The 23,522-nt window shown below is 36.9% G+C and overlaps 1 protein-coding gene and 1 long non-coding RNA gene across 13 annotated transcripts in view; one reads left to right on the top strand and one right to left on the bottom strand.

The window, feature by feature from the left end:
- The window catches only part of GULP1 (GULP PTB domain containing engulfment adaptor 1), a 773,858-nt gene that overhangs the window by 225,943 nt on the left and 524,393 nt on the right, over positions 1-23,522 (bottom strand). The gene's annotated exons all lie outside the window — the stretch shown is intronic.
- On the top strand, positions 20,408-22,763 carry LOC147578588 (uncharacterized). Its single transcript, XR_015255391.1, has 2 exons — positions 20,408-20,475; positions 22,486-22,763. It is a non-coding gene; the product is annotated as an uncharacterized LOC147578588 (long non-coding RNA).

Genomic DNA, 23,522 nt, shown 5'->3' with positions numbered 1-23,522 from the left:
TCCTTCCCTGTGAAACAGAAATAATTATGGGTACTTGATAAGGATGTTTTTGGGGCTAAATGAAACAGCACCAGATTCAGCGCTTAGTAAATTCTCGGTGTTTGAAAATGTTAGTTACAATTCTGACAGGCAAAAGGACATGTAAATCTGCATTTCTCATCAATAAACCTTTGAGAACATTCTTCCTAAACTGTCTTCCCGGGGTTAGACTGCTCTCAGATCCCCAGCTGTCAGAAGAACATTTAAAAGGGCAAGAGTTCACAGCGTTAGGGTGGAGTCACTATAGAAATCTGCGAGTCTTGAGGGAATGTGGTCTAAGTATGCTTTGATTAATTCAGCAGACTCCACAGCTGAGCCTGGAGAACAGGGAGTCCTTGCCTGTGTGGGACAGAAACATCTTTGTACAGGGATAGTCTGCAGGGTGGCTAGTTGGGTCTAAGCTGCTTATTCCAGAATAATGAGTGGTCATTCCAAATTGCAGCTGGTCTGAAGGAGAAATCTCAGGGAATCATCTGGTTTCAAACTGCTGTTCATAGGCTAGGGGGCAAAGCTCTTAAAGAAATTCAAAGAGTGACAGTGTGGTCATATAAACTCAAGCAAGAGGACGTTTGTCATTGGAAAACTGGAAGTCTATACACTGGCTCCTAACACACAACCCCTTCTCTCCTCAAAAGTACCTCTACTATGAACAGGTGCTCAAGGTTAAAGAGTTTTCTTTATATCCCTCAGTCAATTGTTTTTATCAGACTAAACTAAGGTTAGTAGGTTCTTGGGATGATTAGAAAATAATTTATAGGCAGAGTTTACAGATCAAGAGATGCCATACATGATTACTATTCCCTTTGAATTAGGAAAAGAAATATTACAAAGAGAATTAATCCTGGCTTAACCTAAACCAGTCACTAACTATTTAGTAACAGATAAGCATCTTTGCCCCAAATATTGTCACCTGCTTGAACAGCTGGACTACTACTGACTATCAAGATTTAAATTACATGGTATTTTCCATGGCTGTTATTTCTATTATCTTATCTTGTATCCTTTGAATACTGCACTTTAAGAAACAATGAGTGGGCATTTATAACAGACACATATAACAGACACATATAAATATGAAAGGATACTCATCCACTTGTACGAAAGGAAAGTAAGTAGACTTTTATATTTTACTTCAATTTCCATACCTTATTTTTTTAATAAAGCATATTTACCTTTAGAAATATACAATAAATCTGCTTTAAAGGCATAGGGCGTGTGTCAGCAATCTGTTTCTTAGTCTTGGTACTAGAAAATTACTTTTGCAAATCAACAGACTAGATACTTTGCATTAGCAGCTACTAACACATGGAAAAATCATTTAAGTTCATTTAGAGTCTATTCCATAATTTAAAATTATCTAAATCAAATTTTGAGTAGCAGAATGTACCATAGAGATCATCTGCATATCCTGTTCTTGTTTAGTAAATATTCATGGATTCTAGCCATTCAAATTCAACAGCTGACTAGACATTGCCATTTAAATTATCTGCCATCACTGAAAAGTCAACATTTCTTGAAACTCATCCTTGCTTTCTGTCACCCCTCCCCTTCCCAAATGGCTCATTCTTGGTGTGACTTTCTGATTTTTCTAACAGCATTATCTGCCTCGCAATTATCTCTAGATTTACATAGACAAAGGGAGAAGTAGCAGCCAAATGAAAAATTATGAAACTACATATACTGAAGACTTTCGGGGGCACAGCGATCTTCTAAGACCTAAAAATGCTGAAATTAAATATACAGATGGGCACATGGAAAATGGTGTCCAGATGGTGACTTCAGATATTTTATTATCTTCTATATATGCCATGTACTCTTTGCTCTTTCTATACCATAAGAGAGCAGTAACACTCTATTTAAGTGTTTCTTTTTGAGAGAGAGAGAGAGAGAGAGAGAGAGAGAGAGAGCGTGCGCGCGCATGCGCGAGCACGAGCGGGGGAGGGGCAGGGAGAGAGGGAACAGAGGAATCTAAGCAAGCTCTGCACTGACAGCTGCGAACGGGGCTCAGACTCTCAAGATCCTCGAGATCATGACTTGAGCAAAGTCAGATGCTCAATTGACTGAATCACACAGGCACACCGAGAGCAGTAATATTCTAAATTGAAAAGAACCTGTATGACAGATATCCTCCTATCATCTGCCATACAAAAATGGTGCTAGAATCCAATCTACCCAGCAACCTTCCATGAAATACTAGGAGTCATGCCAGACTCCCCCCTCTTAGTTATGCCCCACACCTGGTCAGTCAGGATGTCCTGTTAATTCCAATCCCTTAAGAATTCTTGCCTCTAACATTTTTTCTTAGTACCAGAATAGCCATCTACTGGTCTCACCACCTCCAGCCACCCCCTCCAATCTATCTGCCACACTGCTACCGCACGATAAAGCTTGCCTAAATTCCCAAATTCTTTGAAATGGCATATAAGATGGCTGCAAGATTAGACTCCTGCTTACCTGTCCAAATTCCTTCGTGCAATTCTCTCAAGGGCACCTAGCCCTCTAGCCATATCAAATTCCTTAGAGTTCCCCATTTATAAAACACTAGTTCACATTTCTCTGGCTTTGCATATGCTTCTCAAAGAAAAATCTCCACCCCCATTCCCATCTGGTTAGATAAGAGTGATCCTCACATTTCAAGACTCACTTCATTCAACAACTCAAGTGAAGCCAGCTCTCTTCCACTTCCCAAGGAGAGGCAGCTCTTTTCTATAGGACCTTTGCTTCCTCTGCTATAGTAGGAATTTGGTACACAAGTTTTTCTTTACAACCTTAGTTAGTGACACAGATCCCAGAACATAAATGTTTATTGAAAGAACAAACAAATGACTGATGAAATGGCCTTGGACTGAATAATGAAATGACTACCAATGCTGACCACCCATCTTCCCTTTAGAGATCAGAAGAGTCAGGGGCGCCTGGGTGGCGCAGTCGGTTAAGCGTCCGACTTCAGCCAGGTCACGATCTCGCGGTCCGTGAGTTCGAGCCCCGCGTCGGGCTCTGGGCTGATGGCTCAGAGCCTGGAGCCTGTTTCCGATTGTGTCTCCCTCTCTCTCTGCCCCTCGCCCGTTCATGCTCTGTCTCTCTCTGTCCCAAAAATAAATAAACGTTGGAAAAAAAAAAAATTAAAAAAAAAAAAAAAAAAAAGAAGAGTCAGTATTTTTTACAAAGGACTTTACTCCTATATGCCCTGAAAGAACAAAGGAATATAAGAATGTTGCCGCTCTAGGAATGTCTCTTTCATCCTTGCGAGTCTCCATCCTCTATAAAAATCGCCTTTATGATAAGAAGTGGAGGTGATAATTACTCATTAAAATTTTTAGTGATAAAAGTACTATATAGCCATTGTGGAAATATTAGAATGTAAAGAAAAGTAAAGGTATAAGTTGACCACAATCCCACCAAGCAGAAATAATCAACTATTGATAACATTTTTGAGATAGCCTCCTAAACTGATTTTTTATACCAAGATTATACTACATGCAAAAATGGAACCACATTATACAAACTATTTTTATAAGTGAATTTTCCATTGCACAATATTCTGTGTTGAATTATAATAACAATCTAGAATTATAATCACTTAAAATGCTTATTAAAAATGTAGACTGCTGGGCTTCATCTCTTGATCTGTTTAAACCTTAGAATAGAGAATCCTGGAACATTCATCTTAACCCTCTAAGTGATTCTTATGTACAGTAAACTTTGAGAGCAACCAACCACAGATAGTGTTTCTAAATCACTAGAGTAAAATGACAGAAAAGTGAAGGTTCCAAAGGTATTTATTTTGGCAGCACATAAAGAGAGTATACGGGCTGCTACAAAATGGAAAATGGGTTACCATCCCAGTTGATGAGCCCATGGCACTCTGCAAATAGATTCTGAATAGCTAGTCTCAGGGATGTGGTGGTCATTCTGTATCAGCAAAGAGGTTGAAAGAGATAGTTTCCAAGGTCTGTCTCAACTGTAAGATCCTAAGACTGTAATTAAAGAATGTTAAGGCTAAATTATACTTTAGAGGCAAAAAAGAACAGTTACCTGGGAAGACAGTTATGGAACTGGCTGGGTATGATTTGGGGGCAGTGGTTTAGAGGTAAGGCAGCTCTCAAAGTTGACCAAAACTTTGCACATCATTAACTGAAAATACTTTTTTTGCTAGAAAAGATTAACAACTAACTTTTTAAAAGACTTTTAAACTGGTGCTCCTGTAGCTTAAAATGTCTTCCTTGATAGCACTAACACAGAGCAAGTAAAATCTAAAGGTCCTAGTTTAAACACTGAAGGACTGACATACCTGGCCAGCTCAGTTGGTACAGCATGTGACTCTTGATCTTGGGGTGGTGAGTTCAAGCCCCACATTGGGGGTAGAGATTACATAATGAATGAATGAATGAATGAATGAATGAATGAATGAATAAGTAAGTAAGTAAAATCTTTTAAAAAAGAAAAAAGAAAAAGAAACAGTGAAGGACCCAAATGTCTTTGGTATATCTGTCCCATTGCTACCAGTCTGGAAGGAGTCTCTAGAACTATGGCAAGAATATCATAATCTAATAATAGTATAATGATAATAATAATACTGGTATTATTACCAGTAATCTAATTTAGCCTTTTCATTTTCAAGCAAAAGCCCCATAGAAGTTAGGTCTACAGAAGTTAAACCTAGAGAGTGTTAAGTTGTAAACTGACATGGCTAGTTGGTGACAAAATAATGACCCTTAGAATGCCACACTTCTGACTCCTACTCTAGTGTTTTGGGTATCAAAGATTTCTTACAATTGCCTTGTATTCACAATCCTAAATAGTTAGAGATAAATCACAGAGGGCCAAGTGTTTGAAATTTTTCCATATAAAGATGCCATAGTGTAAACAAATGGCTTCAAATCATTGCATTTTAAACGTAGATTGACATTTCAAGGAGAGCTGCAATAATGCTCCTTATGCTCTCTTCTCAGAGTTATAATTTAATTCCCTGCTTGGCAGGAAAATCAGTGATTACTCTCACTTCCTGACATTAAACAAAATGCCTTCCAAAAAGACAAATAATATTTTCAAACATAGTGTTTGTGTTATACACACTTTATATATCTACCTATGAGTGTACATACACACATAGGTATTTTTGTGGTTATGGACATTTATAGGCACAGTACTTATGTTGTATATACATTAATTATAGAATACATAAGCTCTTTATTTTTTATAAAATATAATTTCTAATCTTAATAATGTTGTTTTTAAAGGTTAACCAGACTGAGCCAAGCACCAAATATTTACAATAAAAATTGTATTTACAAATACCCAACTAAGGAATTTGAGAATCAACAGCCCAGGTGATTTCAGTAAGTCTCAACTCGAAACACCATCTACATGTCAATGGCTCTTAAGTTTGTATCTCTAGCCTAGATACTTCCCATGAACTGCCCACTCAATACACCTACTTTGATGCATCTCAAACTTAACATGTCCAAAATTAAATTCCTAATCTTCCTCCCTAAATTCTTCCTCTAATGGCTATCTTCATATCAGAAATGATAGGTCCATAAAAATAATAAAAAGTGGGGGACACCTGAGTGGCTCAGTACGTGGAACATGCAACTTTCAATCTTGGGGTTGTGAGTTCAAGGCCCACGTTGGGTGTAGAGATTACTTTAAAAATAAATTTTTTTTAATTAAAAAAAAAAAAAAAGAAAAGAAATGATAAGTCCATCCATTCAGTACCTCTCTTAACATCCTATATCCATCACCAAATCCTGTCCCTGTATTCCAAAATACATCCGGAATCCCAGCATTTTTCACTACTTTTGCCACTACAATCACCATTGCCTTTCTCAACAGTCTCCTATCTGGCCTTCTTGCTTCTACCTTTGCTGCATTGGTCTATTCTCCAAATAGCAGCCAGACTGACACATTATAAGCCTGTCATCACCTCCAATGATTTCCAATCTCACACTGAAAATAAGCCCTATAAAACACTCTGTGGTCTCCCCACCTCATTCTACCATCCCTCTGACTTAATTTCCTACGACTCTCCCACTTGCTTACTTCATTCCAACCACCCAGTCTACCTTGTTGTACTTTCAACATTATGAAAAAAGGAGTTCTATGCAGAAGGTTCTTTCCATAAACATCTTCATGGCATTTTCCTCACCTCCTACATATGTCACTGACAATGTCAAAGCATCATAGAGGTATTTCTTGATGAGCATCTGTATCAGCCAGGATCCCAGAAAGAAATGTGTGCCACACTAAAAGAGCTAAAAGAACAAACAAGCGGAACTCACACTTCTCCCTCCCTCAATTCTTTTTCCAGGGGACTTATTAATATAGTCTCTATTTGCCTCCCAGGGCAGAGAGCAGGATGGTGAAAGGCAGGGAACAGGCCTAGAGGAGACAATGTAAAGATACCCAAACTACTTCATTCCATTTCTCCCTAGCACTCAAATATTTGTTGAATGAATCAATATGATGCAATGGTGATTCGACATTGAATGAAGCTGTAAACATGTATACAAAAAAAACCCAAACCAAAAACAAACAAACAAAAAAAACCAAAAAAACAAAAACAAAAACTCCGCTCACTGTAAGTGACTGTAAGTCAAAAGGAGTCAGGAGACGCCAACGTCATCCAAAGCAGAGACTAAGGAGGCTTTCATGAACTTGATATGGTAAATAAATTGTGAGGCATCTTGGATGCCTCGGGTTCTGCCTTATCGAACTTAAGGTTATTCATCACACTCACCAAAATACAGAAATATAAAAGAAAGAAGGTAAGTTCCTAAGTGGGCATTGCATTGACAGTATCCTCCCCGACATCCTAATGCCTCGCAGCTTATTTATGATGAGTTGATTCATGATGTCTGATGCATACAACAGATGTTTCTAATAAAGGAAACAGTGGAACAAGAAGTCATACATATGTTATAATCTGAAAGGTAAGAGAATATTAAATGTTTAAATATCCGTCCTACATACTGGTATCTACCATGAATAAATCAAGCAAGGCTTCTCATGAGACATTTCATCCCCGTGGCAGGGGTTCATTAAAGAAAAGGTCTTTGAGGAACAAACATTAGTAGAAGCTCTGACTCCCTGGTTTTCTAAATTATTTGTGACATCTGGGCACTTGCGCGCAGCAATAACAAAAGCATAACTTCTTTTATTGGAGTTTCCCAGACTCCTCAAAGATGGTGCAACTACAGAATAAGATAAAGCAATGGGACAAAAGAGCAAACATCTGTTTCACATCCAAAAACTGAAGAATTCATGCTGGTGGAGAATTTAACAAGTAATATATTTGCTGATTCTAGTAGCACCCAGGCCACCCCCGAAGAAAAGGGAAAAAAAAAATAAACAAGCAGGGTAACATATCATTTGGAGAAACACAGAGAAAAATAAGAGACAATACCCTTAGAAGAGATCTCTCATACCCGCTCCCAGCTTCACTAAGAGAAGAATCTCATTCACTGATGACCCCTTTCTGTCTTCATTTTCCTGAAAGGGAAGATGGTGCTAAGCAAGGCTGATGGAAGACAGCAATAGATTGAGTTGCTATGGTTTCTGAAATGTACTCTAACCCTAAACCATAACCTTACATGCTCCAGTGTCACTCTTACAACCTATTTTCATCCTACTAAATACTTTTTTCCCCTGAAAAGAAATCAATTATGTTACTATGATGGATCTTTCATTTAAGAAGTTAAAAAAGTAATTTCTGAAAAGGATCTTTGGTTTCCTGGGGAAAAGCCCCCATTTCATATGCTGCTCATGCAGGGGCAGGTCCAAGGATTATAAACTTTAAAGCGTGTATATACAATGGGGGCAGGGGAACCCTTGAGATAATAAATTTTAAAATACTGCAAATAAATAACTTGACAGTTATCACAAAAATGACAGTATCCAGAAAAATTGCCTATGTTTCGAATAATTACTAGATATGCTTTGGTATACATTTTTTGGTATACTTTTACACTTACTTCGTTTTGCTTTGACTCATACATTTTGGTTGCCTCTTTGTATTTCAAAGATCTTATGATATTTTCTACCAAGAGACTAGAAAGAAACTTTCATCTTGTCTCTATCAGGGTTAATCAAAGTTTTGTCATTGTTTCTCCCCATCCATGTTTTCCAGGCCAGGTGCTCTAGGACACACACATATCACAAAATGACCTTGGCATGTACTTTCACTCATCACACTGGGTATGTAGGCTCAGTAAGCAGTCGAAAAGATCCCTGGAAGACATTCCTTTACCAGGACAGTAGAAATAACTTAATTATACACTGAGGAACTTGGAACCACATATGACCATATGAAATTGCCAATGTTCAATCATCTTTGACCTCCAAAAATGACAATTTCATATGGCTCACACTAATATATCCCACTAAGCCCAAAATAAATGTATCTCCAACTCAGCATCCTGTTAGCCAGAGTCCAAAATTGCCAGTGACCGCTCTAACACACTTCGCGCTAGGGAAAATAATGACAGAGGGGCACAGAAGTACAAAAAGACCACAACCTTACCTGATGAGTTTAAAACAGCTGCACATTTTAGATGCGATCGTGTGAATAAGCCCCAGGGTTTTAGACAGAGCCTGGGGAAGTAAGAGGCCCTGAAGCCTAAGGTCCATTGGTTCCCAGTAAATCACCTGTTCAATCCCAATTCTCCCACCCAAAATTTTGTCATCGGAGCTGTAACCTACGAGGCACATCAGAAAAGCAAATACACCTCTTTTCTCTCAAGGAAATAGTTCCCACATGGCACATAGAAAGGATTCCCAATTTATAGGCATAAGCTGAGCAGGCCTTCTATGTCCATTACTGGATTCAAACAATCCTGTCCAGAATGATAAAAATTTCTGTGAAACCAAGAGTCCTTTGTTAGCACAGGCCTCTCATCTCCCTATCATTATTCCCTGGGGCATTCATCAAACGCATGTTCTGTACAGCAGGCATCTTGTCTTCATGTGAACACTTGTAAAACACAGCACCTCTGATAAAAATAGTCTCAATGCAAAATGTAAACTTGTGGTTTATCTGGAATCTGACACCAGGCTATTTGCTAACTGGCCTTCTGATGAAATAGCTTTCTGGCCATATGCTTTTTCAATCTGACACAAAATGCCACACAGAGAACAGAGTTCAGCTGAAGCCCTCAACCCATTTTAACAAAAATCTTGGGGTGTGTGTGTGTGGGGGGGGGGGTGGGTGGGTGCAGCATGTGCGTGCTATTTTACTGGTTAAGTCTCTCAACCGCAGACTATACAGGCAGACCGTTAACCTCCAGGATTCTGCTGAGACGGCAGTGCGTCCGGGGGACTGTGCTGAATCTACACAACAGCCACCATCTGTTGCAGCGCTTCGAGGAACATTGTCAGCAGCATGAAACACAGTGTCAACCCTAATCCTTAAAGGGCTGCTTTGGAAGTTAAAGCCAATAATGGAAATATTCCAGGTCATTAATACCTGGCTTCTTTGCAATAATTGAGAACACAGATATAGTATTAATATATTATTAGTACCAAGTATTCATTCCATTTATATTTCAAAAGATAGCAAATACAATCAATATATAGATCCAGATGGGGCAGAATCTTGGCTATGACACTAGCTGAGACACTGGCATTGATAAGAGTAATGAAACCTTCATTTATTGAGAGACTACTATGTGTCAGACTCTGTGTGAGCTGCTGTAGACATAGTGTCTTAATTTTTCCATCACCCCAAGAAGAGAGGTATTATTATTTAGAAGGTAAACTACTTTAACTCCCTAAACTTCATTTTTCTATTCTGTAAAACAATGATAATTTCACTTATTTTGCAAGATTTTAGTAAACATTAAAGATAACATAGATAAATAATGAGCACCCAAATAGATGTACAAATGAAAAAATCTGTTATTAAAATATTGTTAAATGCTTAAAGTTTATGCAGACTACACACACACACACACACACACACACACTAAAATATTAGCTCTAGACTCAACGTGTATAACATAAAGTACAGAAAACTTCAAACATCCCATCAGATGATGTAGGACACCACCTCGCTGATTCCGCAGATTTAAGGAATAAGCTAACAAAAACAAAACAGAGCAGCTGTGTGAGTACATCATCATTTAAATTAGTCAGCATGTATTAAAAGCCTACTCTAGTATAGTAAGAAACTGCAGAGAAAGTCTTAACACAATGCTCCTGTAACCGTATTTAAGGATACAGAACATATACAGGTAATACATTATTCTGTCATTTAGAGCAATGTATACAAGAATACTAATGAAATGAGTGGCAAAACAAAGCATTAGTTGACACACACAGAAATCAAGGATCTCTGAAGAATAAGAGCTGAGAAACATTTGTACTCAGTGTATAATTTTCAAACTAAAGTCTACCTTTAATAGGAAAGTAAGGACTACATGCTAAGTGACAAGGTGAGTTAGCTGTCCTATTCCAAATAGTCAATACTATCCCTATGGAGAGTTATTACCACCCTCTCTGGGTATCACCCCTCCCTTTATCCCCTGCTATGTGACTATTAGCCAAAACACCTCAAAGGTAAATAGGAGAAAAAGCACATACTGGCTCCATTGTTCTACAAATTTCCCTAGTAGCCCTGTAAATTTAGCATTAAAAATCATAGCAAGAATAAAAATCGGTAATAATGGAAATGCAAATTTACTAGATTACTGTATTATTACCACCTACATCAGACTAAAATGTCTTCCTTAAATCACAGACATGGATATTCAAAAACAAAGGAGGTAAGAAAGCTTACTGAAAAAAAACCCTCACCTTTAAATGGTTGAGAAAAAATGTATATACACATGTGTATATACTACTCAAATACATCATATACATACACACATACACACACAAACAATGAACCAGAAGAATGACAATATAAACGAGGTAAGATATTAACAAAAGGTTAACATAGGTAAAGGAAATCCCTTCCACTATTCTTACAAATTTATTCTAAGTTTGAAATTATTTCCAAAGAAAGAATTATAAAAATAAAGCTAGCTAAAAAACATTTAACCATAAAACAAAGTAAAAGTTAAATGTCAAAATGCTTATTTCTTCCTCTTAAAATTCAAGAAAAACTACTCTAATAATATCATTAACCATTATCTAAAGGAGCATTCAAAAACTTAGGAAAGTTACAGTCAATGAGGAATATACTAGTTCAGTAGAGAAAACCATAGGATTTTTTTTCTGACATAATTCTCCTGAGTATAAATACGAATCTCTGACAAAAATGACAAAGAAAATCAAACCTAAAATAATTATGTTTGACCAGACATGAGACCGTACAAGGCATGAGGTAACAACAGCCATGACTTAAATATTTTGTTTTCCTTTTAATATCTCATCATATTAATAGCTACCAGTCTGAACTATAATCAGGAATTGCTTTCTCCAAGGAGTCCACCAATTATAGTCATGACCTCATATATTTCTGGCAAACGTGGGTACCCCAGAATCTCCCAAGTTAGAGAATATCAACATGATTTGGTATAATCCACTTTAAGGATATACATACAGATGTCACTGCACTGAGTTTTAGAAAATGTATATTAATAAAAGTTTCATTGTGAAATAACATTATTTAGCACCAACACACTTGCCATTGATTTCAGATTAGAAATGAGATGAAGCTTCTAAAGGAAATCAATTTTTGAATTGGTTAAGTAATTAGGCTGAGGTACAAACTTAAAGGATCCTAAGTTGCTATATTCAGTGTCTTAAAAGTTCTAGTTGAAATAAACAAGCATCTAAGGGAGAAAAAAAATCTTCAGGTATCATTTAAAAGGAGGCTCTTTGGGGGTGCCTGGGAGGATCAGTCGGCTGAGTGTCCAACTCTTGATTTCAGCTCAGGTCATGATCCTGGGGTCATGGGACTGAGCCCTGCATCAGGCTCCGTTTTGGGCATGGAGACTACTTGGGATTCTCTCTCTCCCTTTGCCCCTCCTTGACCCCCTCTCCCAGAACACACACACTGTCTCTCTTATTCTTCTTGAAAAGACAGCATTGAAAAGTTTGTTGGTACTTTATATGTTCACTAAGCAATTATTGTTACAGGTGTAGTTTCAGAATGTTCCCTGGAAAAGGATTCAGAGGCACCAGAACTTCTTCAACAAATTTAATTAATAGCACTGACATTCAGTCATCACTCATTTAGTCCTGTGTAAATACAAAAAAAAAAGTGCTCAGAGTAATTACAAACACCTCTGTGTGTGCATCAGCAGCATGAGGCTCCATACTTCTTTAGAGATTAGGATGTCTTAAAATTATATCCCTTTTCCTATTTTTGTCATTAGCCCTTTGGACTAAGCTTAAGACATATATACCTGGTACTAAATTTGAGTATGTCATATATGTTGCAATAACAAGGTTCCATTTGAAGATATAAGAAAATATAAACGCAAATTATTATATATTATTACAATCAGGAGCCTAACCACATAACTCAATTATTGGATTGTCAACAAGTTAATAAATCACTTGGTATCTATTTGCAAACATGCTATGTTTTTCCTGGATGGTAACTTGCGGCACAGAAGGTAAAACATAGAAGAGTGACAGACTGGGATGTTCTATCATCTCCGGACACATACCGTAGCCATTTCCCCCCTAACAACTGGAAAACTAGCATTAGGAATCCTAAGTGACCACAGAGGGCTCTAAAAGCCAGTGGGAGGAACTACACTTAATGGGTACATACAGGTTTGAAAACAATAGGAAAGCACTAATTAAAAAAAGGAAACTCCTCTCCCCCTAACTTTGTGTGTGTGGGTGTGCATATATGTGCATGCATGCCCCCCCAAACACACACACAAGCAATCTTCAAACATCACCTCAGTGGTGCATTTTCGTTTGATTCCCACACACAAACTCCTTAACTGTGCACTTCACTGGAGACGGAAATTATTTCTCTGTGGGTGGCAAAAGCATTGAGATTCTTCCTGATATTGTTTGAATAAATATTAAAATAATATTCCTTCATAAACAAGTGGTTATTCATCCTTCAAACATTTATTGCCAATTGCAACTTTGTGTGCAAGGAATGGAGGCCCTAGAATATAAAAGAATAATATCACAACACGGACCTGCTCTAGGCAGTTACACAGGGAACAAACAGATCAGTGTTTGGACTCTAAAATTATTTCCCAAATATAAATAAATTAAATAAACTAATAAAATAAAATAAAGTCCATGCCTCTCCTCTACACTGAGATTGCATCTAACTATTAAAAAAAGAGAGGCGTCTGGTTGGCTCAGTCAGTTAAGGGACCGACTCTTGATTTCTGCTCAGGTCATGATCTCATGGTTCTTGAGTTCGAGCCCCATGTCAGGCTCTGTGCAGTACAGAGCCTGCTTGGAATTTTCTCCCTCCCTGTCTCTCTGCCCCTCCCTCTCTCTGTCTCAAAATAAATAAACTTTGAAAAGAAAAGGGAAAAAAAAGAAAAGAAAAGAAGAAGTAGTACAATGGTAATTCACAGAGAAGATGAATATTACACATTGTTTGTGTGAGGTTAAAAGAGAACCTGAAAAGCCTAGGTGGGAGGTAAAATGTGAGCTGAACCTGGAAAGGGGTATAGATATTAATAGACAAATGAATTTATTCTAGTTTTCAAAAAGAGTATGTGAACAAGAAGAGAGGACAACAGCAAAGGTAAAATCTCTTAAGCATCCAATGATTGTCCAATCAGTGTAGAATACAAGAGCCATCGAGAATGTCTGAGGACAGAGGCACATGGTGGTGGGAACACAAAGGAGAGATAAAGAGGTCTTTGCGAGAGTGAGATGCTGAAGCCTTCTGACCAGGAAGAGACTAGATCAGAGCTGCAATGAAGTAGAGTACCAAAGGCTAAGAGGAAAGTTAAGAAGGAATTTCAAGCAGCGCAGCAAGAGGTAGTGAAGGCCAGAATCAGAGTCAGAGAAGTAGTGGGAATGGAAACTAGCAGGCTCTAATGTACCTCTCAGCCATAAAGTCTACATTTTAAATAATGTGACCTTTACTACAAAGAGGTAAGTGAAGGTGGCATAAGAAACTTTAGTCAATATGCATTTCCAAAATAAACCTCCATGACACAGCTGAAATAACAAAGGTAGGGGAAGATCCACAGTATGTGAGAAACCAAAACAGCTAAAGAATAGCCGGGTAAAAGGTTAGCTACAAATGTGGGACATCATAATCCACCATGAATATTATAGCCAGCCACATGTTATAAACTGTTTTTAATGTTATTCCTGTGGAAATGTAGAATTAAACAAGCTAGAATCAAGTTCAACTCTCTCCTTTACTCTAAGGTATTACTAAAGTTTATGTCATGAAAAGAACACAATGAAGCTGGGGTGCCTGGATGGCTCAGTTGTTAAGCTTCTGACTCTATATTGGCTCAGGTCATGATCTCAGGTTCATGAGTTCAAGCTCCATGTAGGGCTCTGCACTGACAGTATGGAGCCTGCTTAGGATTCTCTCTCTCCCTCTTTCTCTGCTCCTCCCCCACTCATGCATGCTATCTCTCTCTCTCTCTCTCTCTCTCTCTCTCTCTCTCTCTCTCTCTCAAAAATAAAAATAAATAAACTTTAATTAAAAAAAAAGAACAGGGGAGCCTGGGTGGCTCAGTTGGTTAAGCATCCAACTTCAGCTCAGGTCATGATCTCACAGTTTGTGAGTTCAAGCCCTGCATCAGGCTCTGTGCTGACATCTCAGAGCCTGGAGCCTGCTTCGGAATCTGTGTCTCCCTCTCTCTCTGCCCCTCCCCTGCTCATGCTCTGTCTCAGAAATAAATAAAACATTTAAAAAAATTAAAAAGAAAAAAAGGAACACAGTGAAGCCATATTGTTACTTCCTTTATAATTCCACCTAACAGCCAATATCAACAGCCTCCCCTACCCCAAAGGACAGTTCTAAGACATAAATGTATTAAACTCAATTATATTCTACAAGGACTAGTATTTTATGGGGATCACTATGTAAAAAAGTTTTAAATAATGAAGTAGAAGGATTTTTGGTCATGTTCTGGAAATTTCCTACTTATAATCTGAAGACTCTGCAAATCAAAGGGTAAGTTTTATAATTCACAAATTATTTCCCTCAAATCAGTCTTTCCCAAAATATGGTAAGTGATATAATAGATGACTTTAAGTGATTCCTGAGTAACCTTTCCTGTAACACTTTTTATTTCACTATTAAAATACACGTATTAAAAAAGTATAGACCACAATAGGATACTTTCCTTTTAAATATATTTGTTTTTTAAAAAAGGTTTATTTGAGGGGCACCTGGGTGGCGCAGTCGGTTAAGCGTCCGACTTCAGCCAGGTCACGATCTCGCGGTCCGGGAGTTCGAGCCCCGCGTCAGGCCCTGGGCTGATGGCTCAGAGCCTGGGGCCTGTTTCCGATTCTGTGTCTCCCTCTCTCTCTGCCCCTCCCCCATTCATGCTCTGTCTCTCTCTGTCCTAAAAATAAATAAACGTTGGAAAAAAAAATTAAAAAAAAAAAAATTAAAAAAAAAAAAAAAAGGTTTATTTGAATAAATATATTAAAAGTACAGAGGTGATACTCAAATATTTCCAGTGACAGAATAAAGACAAACATAAAAAACTGTTGTAGCAGGACACTGCATAGTTAGACTTTAATATCCACTAAACAAAGTGGCATAGATATTTTTATCAGAGTGTTACTTTTTAGTAATTTTTACTTGATCTCAAGTTTATGGAGAATCAAGTCTCTTACTTAAATCAGAATTAGTATTAAATGTAATATTGATAACTAGAATGTGATTTATATTAGTTTGAAAACAAAGAAAATACTTCCTCTTTCTATTGGATTTGCTATTTCTAATCTTTAAACTTGTATTAGGAAAAACATAAATTATAAAAGCAGAATCAGAAATTACAGATTTCTGTAACAGATGGATTGAAAACAGCAAAATGAATTGATACATTAAAATTAATACAAATCTTGGATTTCAAATTCAAATTTTAACTTCAAAAAACGTTAAGTATTGTTTCTGTAAAGGAAGTGACTTAAACACATGTTGGGAAAAGCTTGAATTAAATAATTCTTTTAAAATAGCCTAAAAAAAAAATAAATAAATAAATAAAATAGCCTATAGTACAAATCTGTTTTAAAATCAACAGGAAATTAATTAAACAAGAATGTATACCAAGTGTGGAAATAAGACCATTAAGTCAAAAAATACAGGAAACACTGTTTGAAGTAGCCTAAATTTCATTGTGATTGTCAGTTTTTTTGTTCTTGGCCCTTTTTTGGGAGATGTGCCAAAATGTTAACTTTCAAAGATAAACGCATCTGAAAACATCTCCTAATTAGTACACAGGAACAATTTTTTATTATGTTTATTTATTTATTTTGAGCAAGAGAGAGTGCACGCAAGCACACAGGGCAGGGACAAGAGAGAGAGAGAGAGAGAACCCAAAAACGCTCCTGGCAGGAGCGCAAAGCTCAATGTGGGGCTCAATCCCAGGAACCGTGAGCTCATGACCTAAGCCAAAATCAAAAGCCAGACACTCAACTAACTGAGCCACCCAGGCATCCCCGCAAATTTTATTTAAAACAAAATCTAAGTTTATATTTTTTCCATTTAAACTGAATATTATTTTCACATATTTGAAGATAAATGTTGAGGGATTTTGTATGGAAAAAATCCATATATATTTAGACCTAATGATGCCAGAGCTATTCTGGAAGGTTGTTTTGTTTAGTTTAATACCTCCAAAAACATGTTTATATGATGCACTGCAGTAGTCCAAATGCATTTTTTTTTTTTAAGTATAAAGAAGTAAAGTGGTAAATGAACTTTTTTGTCAAGACATAAGAAAGGTCTGATTTCAGGTCACAGATAATCATATAGATAAGTGAGGACATTTCTTTCAAGTTGGAGAGGCCTTACATCAGCAACTATTTTCATTTTTCCTTCTATATAACTGTCACATATGTATCTACTATCAAGGAAGTTAAAGTCAATTATACATATATGGAGTGAAGGTTTAACAGTGTTGTATTTTATCACAATTTTAATGACCTCAAAATATGTTATGGATGGGTTTAGTGTTAGCTACCTATCCCTGCAAAATATATGTCAGAAAAAATGTCATGAGTTTTGAAATGCTATTAAACCATGGTTCTCGTGAGGGTGATTTTACACTCTCAGGACATTTGGCAACAACTGGGGATGGTTTTATCTTCCTAGGGGGCATTTGTATCAACCAAAGATGCTTCCTCCCAACTCCCACAACCAGAGGACATTGAGCAACATCTGAAGATATTTTTAGTTATCACAATTGGAGGCATAGTGCTGGCATCCAGTAGGTAGATGCCAGGGATGCTGTTAAACATCCATCCCACGATGCACAGAACACCCTCTTCCTCCTGCTGGACAACAAAGAATGATCTGGCCCTACATGTCAAAACTGCCAAGGGTGAGAAATTCTGTACTCAACACATCACCATGAAACATGTTCTACATGTTAGGGTCAAAGACAGAACATAGGAAAAGCACAGAAGGTCAAAGAAGAGGGAAGATAAGATATAAAAGAAAGGTCAGAATCCATTAAAGAAAAACATAAAGTATTTTCTAAACAAACATTTACTGTATGGCTAATATGAGAAATGCAAATATGAGGCCAAACTAGTAATGATCACAAACATACAGAAAGAATGTGAGCAAATTTGACATGCATTTATAAAAGAAAAAGGATGCCTATTTTTTTTTTAAGCTACATTTCTGGCTTGTTGATGAATGAACTGACTTTCATACAATTATTTTACTGTCTAGTGGACATGTTTCCCATTCCTCATAGATGCTATGCCAAGAATATGCTAGAGTTAACTGGGGGAGATGCATATTAAGCAGCAGTGCTACTTGGATAGATTGTCCAAATTATAGTGACTTTGAACTGTACAAATCAAAACTCTTTAATTCCAACAATGCTAATCTCTTCCAATACAACTAAAAGAATATATATTACAATCTCACCTTTTTATTATCATCAAGGTGTGTACATTTGTAAATAGATAGAATTTATGTTGTAATGATTCATACTAACCTACTAAAAGATTTTACCTCGGTGGGGAATGGATGTAAGGGGGTGAGGGTGGGAAGGTAAACAATCATATTTTGCTCTCTAGAACTTAGGAGTATCTGAATCTTTTACAATGGGAATGCATTCATGTAAAATAACATTTTTTTAAATAATGAATTTACCCAAAAGCAAAATGCAAAAATTCTTCTATAGTCTGCAAATATTTAATATAATGCCTTGCTTTATATGAGATACAAATTGTTTAAAAGTTGCGGCAACAGCTTAATCATATTCCTAAAAAGGAATCTGCAAAGAAATCCTAGAGTTTATTTCATAGGTTTAAAAAATGTTTAGAAAACAAATATCACTCGTAAATAAAGAGATGTATTGAGTTAAATTTCCATATGTGGTGTTTACCAAAAGAAAAGAACAATTGAATGCCATCAGCACACCATTTTTACTACGGAATTTTATTGATATTTTTATGTTGCTACATCTCTGAAAATTAACCAACTGATACCATTAGAGTATTTTTAGGAAGTTGAAATTCTTCTAATAGTTATAAAAGGAATGTTTATCACCTCTGAAATGGATTCCATAAATGTTTTACAACTTTTATGAGGGTTATTTTGATTCAGTAAAATAGTATATATAGCAATAATCAACGAACAGTTAAAGAAATAATTTAAATTTTCTCTATCCTGCTTTATTTAGTTTTGAGCAGGAATAACTGCAGTTTGTATTTTATGATTGATTTTTCTCATTTATTAACATATCATTTGAGGGACAAAATATGAATTAAAAGGAAATCAGTTCTTTCACCCCCTAAAATTGGGAACATATAATAAATTTTTCTCATTCAGCAATCAAGGTAATTTATGATAAGTAGACAAGTGACACTTTGGCCAGGCCTGAAGGTTAGCTTGCCAGGTGCAAAAATGAACAATGAAAACCTGGAAATGGAAACACTATATTCATAAAATCAATCTCCTTATGGAACTATAATCTCATTTATAGATAAATATCTCTTGTTCCATCTAATATCATCTTCCATGTGATATCATATCACAATATAAAAACAATAACACTTTTGCTAAGTTTATGGCATATTTTAAAATATAGATATGTCTTTATAAAACACACCTTAGTCATTTGCTTATATGATTAGGTATATTATTATAAATTATAAATAAAATCAGCATCCTCAACTTTCCAAGAAGAGTTATCCATTAATACGGCACCAACCAATAAATCACAAACATATTCATGGGTGCCTGGGTGGCTCAGTCAGTTGAGCATCCGACTCTTAATTTTGGCTCAGGTCGTAATATCACCAGTTTGTGAGATCAAGCCCCACATCAGGTTCTGCACTGACAGTGTGGAGCCTGCTTGGGATTCTCTCTCCCCCCTCTCTCCATCCCTCCCCTGCTCAGGCACATGCTCTCTCTCTCTCTCTCTCTCTCTCTCTCTCTCTCTCTCTCTCTCAAAATAAATAAACAAAAGGAAGAAGAAAGAAAGAAAGAAAGAAAGAAAGAAAGAAAGAAAGAAAGAAAGAAAAGAAAGAGAAAGAAGAAAAGAAAGAAGGAAAGAAAGAAAGAGAAAAGAAAGAAAGAAAGAAGAAAGAAAGAAAGAAAGAAAGAAAGAAAGAAAGAAAGAAAGAAAGAAAGAAAGAAAGAAAGAAAGAAAAGAAAAAAGAAAAGAAAATGTTTCAGGGCACCTGGGTGGCTCAGTCAGTTAAGCATCCAACTCTTGATTTCGGCTCAGGTCATGATCTCATGGTGCGTGCGTTTGAGCCTCCTGTAGGGCTCTGCACTGGCAGCAGGGAGCCTGCTGGGGATTCTGTCTCCCTCTCTTTCTGCCTCTCCCCTACTCATGCTCTCTCTCTCAAAATGAACATTAAAAAAAAAAAAAGAAAATGAATTGTTGACTAATATAACTATATTCAACATGCAGATGTAGGTTTAAATTTTTTTTTAACGTTTATTTGTTATTGAGTGACAGAGAAAGACAGAACGTGAGCAGGGGAGGGGCAGAGAGAGAGGGAGACACAGAATCGGAAGCAGCTCCAGGCTCTGAGCTATCAGCACAGAGCCTGATGTAGGGCTCAGACTCACAAACTGCGAGATCATGACCTGAGCTAAAGTCACTCGCTTAATCAACTGAGCCACTCAGGCGCCCCCACATGTAGGTTTATAATGTTTGTCATGAAATGCTTTTCTAGTAATACTAATATAACTGCCTAGTACTAGTTTTCATTAATGTAGGAAAATTCATTTTGTCAAAATTGATTGTATCTGTTGATACTTACTTCTAGGTACCCCTACTTCAAATTCAAGATGGTGTGAATCAGAAAAGCCCAAATTGAAGTCATAAATAACAGGTAACTAACTCTACAATACAATTATGGTTACATGTAAGAATGACCTTATGGAGGGGCACCTTGATGGCACAGTTGGTAAAGCTTTCAAGTTTTGATCTCGGCTCAAGTCATGATCTCATGGTTCATGAGTTCAAACCCCTATTGGGCTCTGTGCTGATGGTGTGGAGCCTGCTTGGGATTCTGTCTCTCCTTCTCTCTGCCCCTCCCCCACTTGTTCTTGCTGGCTGGCTCTCTCTCTCTCTCTCTCTCTCTCTCTCTCTCTCTCTCTCCCCTCAAAATAAATAAATAAGCTTAAAAAAAAAAAGAATGACCTTGTGGAAACAAATTGCAGAGATATTCTTTGGAGAATTAGGGATAACCTAGGGAGGCTTGTAGTATCTTGTCATTTGGCCAAGGATTGAAGTTCATTTTGCCAAACCTATGAAATCCTTAATCTGTTTCTGGGATGGAGCGTACAACCGTGGAAGCTGTAACCCCAAGATGAACTTTAAACTCTGGTCAGCTAAACTAGCCAATTCTAGAAATGCCTGCCTTATATTAGGTGCAATTTGGTCTTTAACAACACAGAACTGTTCTTTTAAAATATTTGGCAAGTCAGTCCTTTCTTTTCCATTCCCTATATAATGATTCTAGTTTCGATCTCTATTATCTACCTCCTGGGTAGAAAAGACTTACCTTTGGAATGGAGACTTTAGGTTCATATTTGGGTTCTTCTCAGTCTCTTTTGTTGGCTTTTCATTTTCTGATTCCACTTAACTATCAGTGCTCTCAAAGGTCTGACCTAATGGCACTAACAATCATCCATTCTTACAACATCAAATACATTTCTATATCCTGGGATTTATCCTTATTTCCAAATGGCATATCCAACTTGCCATAGTGTATTTCCCCTATAATCGTCCCCAAACAACTCAACCTCAAAAATCCAAAGTGGAATTCTTAGTCTTTTCCTCCAATCACAAAATTTGTCCCATATGTCCTTGTCTTGGTGAAAAGTAGCACCATCTAGTCAATCTGTTGAAGTCTGCACATGATCCTCATTATTCCTTCTTCCTGAAATGTTCACATCCAATCAGCCAACATTCTATACATGAAACATCACTCCAATTCAGTCTTCTCCAATTTCACTGATATCTCCTACATTTGGGTCCTCATCATCTTTCATCTAGACTATTTTAACATTTCCTAAGATAGTTCCATACCACTATTTTCACCCTTCTTCATTCCATCTTGCCCAAAAGCTGTGAGGTTTCATAAGCGTAAAGTTTATCATGTTCCTTACCTCCTTTTAATTTACTGTATTCTGTTTGAAAACCTTGAGGGACTCCCCACAGTCCACCGTGACAGTGCTCTAATAGAGGCACATGTATACTTAGGGAAGTATAACATCAAGCCAAGGAGTAAACAAAGTCACAAGATTAATATTCCATAAATCTGGAAGATTGGTATTGCCTCACTGTAATTAAAATACATTAGTTTTACTTTAAAACAAAGTTTATGGAGTAGAAGGTCAGATTCAAGTGAATTTGAGACTTCAAAGAAATTCCACTTGAAACAGATAGGCTAAGCTTGTGAATCATTGCTTCTCTGATATTAGGATACTTTGAAGGAATCTAGCACAGTAGCTGGCACATAAGAATAAAGTTAGAAAAGTGTTTTAAATGATGGTCTGCATGATTAAATGTAGAAATCTCTAGCTTTAAAGAACTTAGCAAATAATTATTGGGTTCCCTTATTTTACAACTATTGAAAAAAAAAATTCAATGGAAGCTGATCACCCCATTGAAATTTCAATTATTATCATGGTTGGAAATCCATGGAAATAGAAATCCTCTTATCCAATACATTCTTCTATAGTAGCCCTGACCCATAGCTACTCAGCCTTTCTCCAAATAGGTTCAGCAACAAAACATCACTATTGAATAATCAATTTGATTCTTTCTCAGAAGCTTCTTTCTTACACTGGGTTGGAATCTGATGATAACATAACTTAATTTCTTCCTAACACAGAAACCATACATGATGTTATATCTCACAAAATACAAGACTGAAAAAGGAAAAATGCCATTGGATTCAAACTGTGGAAAGGACCAATTCCAAAAATAACAATGTAACAAGACCAACTTTATTTATTGATTCTCAGAATCTTTCTGGTGATCTGCTAAGAAGGAGACTAAGGAAATCCAATGTGGCCTGCTCTCCAAACCCAATACGCAGTGTGAATTCAAAATCTTGGGGCCATGGGAAAAGGGGGCATATGAGAAAACCTACATAAAAATCTGCTGGTATCACTAAAGATTTTTGCTTTTATACTACTCAGTGATGCATACAAGCTTCATATTATTATCTTCATTCTGAAAAAAAAATTTTTTAACATTTATTTATTTTTGAGAGACAGAGAGGGACAGAGCATGAGTAGGGGAGGGGCAGAGAGAGAGGGAGACACAGAATCCGGAGCAGGCTCCAGGCTCCAAGCTATCAGCACAGAGCCTGATGCGGGGCTTGAATTCACGAACCGTGAGATCATGACCTGAGCCCAAGTTGGATGCTTAACGACTGAGCCACCCAGGTGCCCCGATATTATTGTCTTCATTTTGCATTCAAGAAAATAATATCCCCAAGATCCCTAAACAAGAAAATGATGGATCCACAGGTAAGACTACACACCATAGGAAAACATATAGTAAGGGGTCAGGTTTATATGTATCTTGGTTAAGTCTTCACTAACTCATCTGGGGTCTTCCTTCGTAACATCCCACAAGCTACACACTGTACTTCATCTTTTCTTGTGAACATTCAATACTTAAGATGTACTGAGGGGGGTAGAGTACATAAATAAAAGCAAAACAAAGCCCCAGTATGTTTCTACTTTGAGGGTTTCTTTTCTTTTTTCTTTCTTTCTTTCTTTCTTTCTTTCTTTCTTTCTTTCTTTCTTTCTTTCTTTTTTTCTTTCTTTCTTTCTTTCTTTCTTTCTTTTTTTCCTTATATAGTTCTTTGTTTTCAAATTTTAGCCACGGGACATTTCTTTAAAAAGTGTTACTGGAGAG

This window comes from Puma concolor, chromosome C1 (genome assembly GCF_028749965.1).
Source record: "Puma concolor isolate L17-30 chromosome C1, mPumCon1.1.hap2, whole genome shotgun sequence".
NCBI classification, from domain to species: domain Eukaryota; kingdom Metazoa; phylum Chordata; class Mammalia; order Carnivora; family Felidae; genus Puma; species Puma concolor.
The sequence above is the reverse complement of the archived record's forward strand: the minus strand, read 5'-3'. Positions and strand labels throughout refer to the sequence as shown.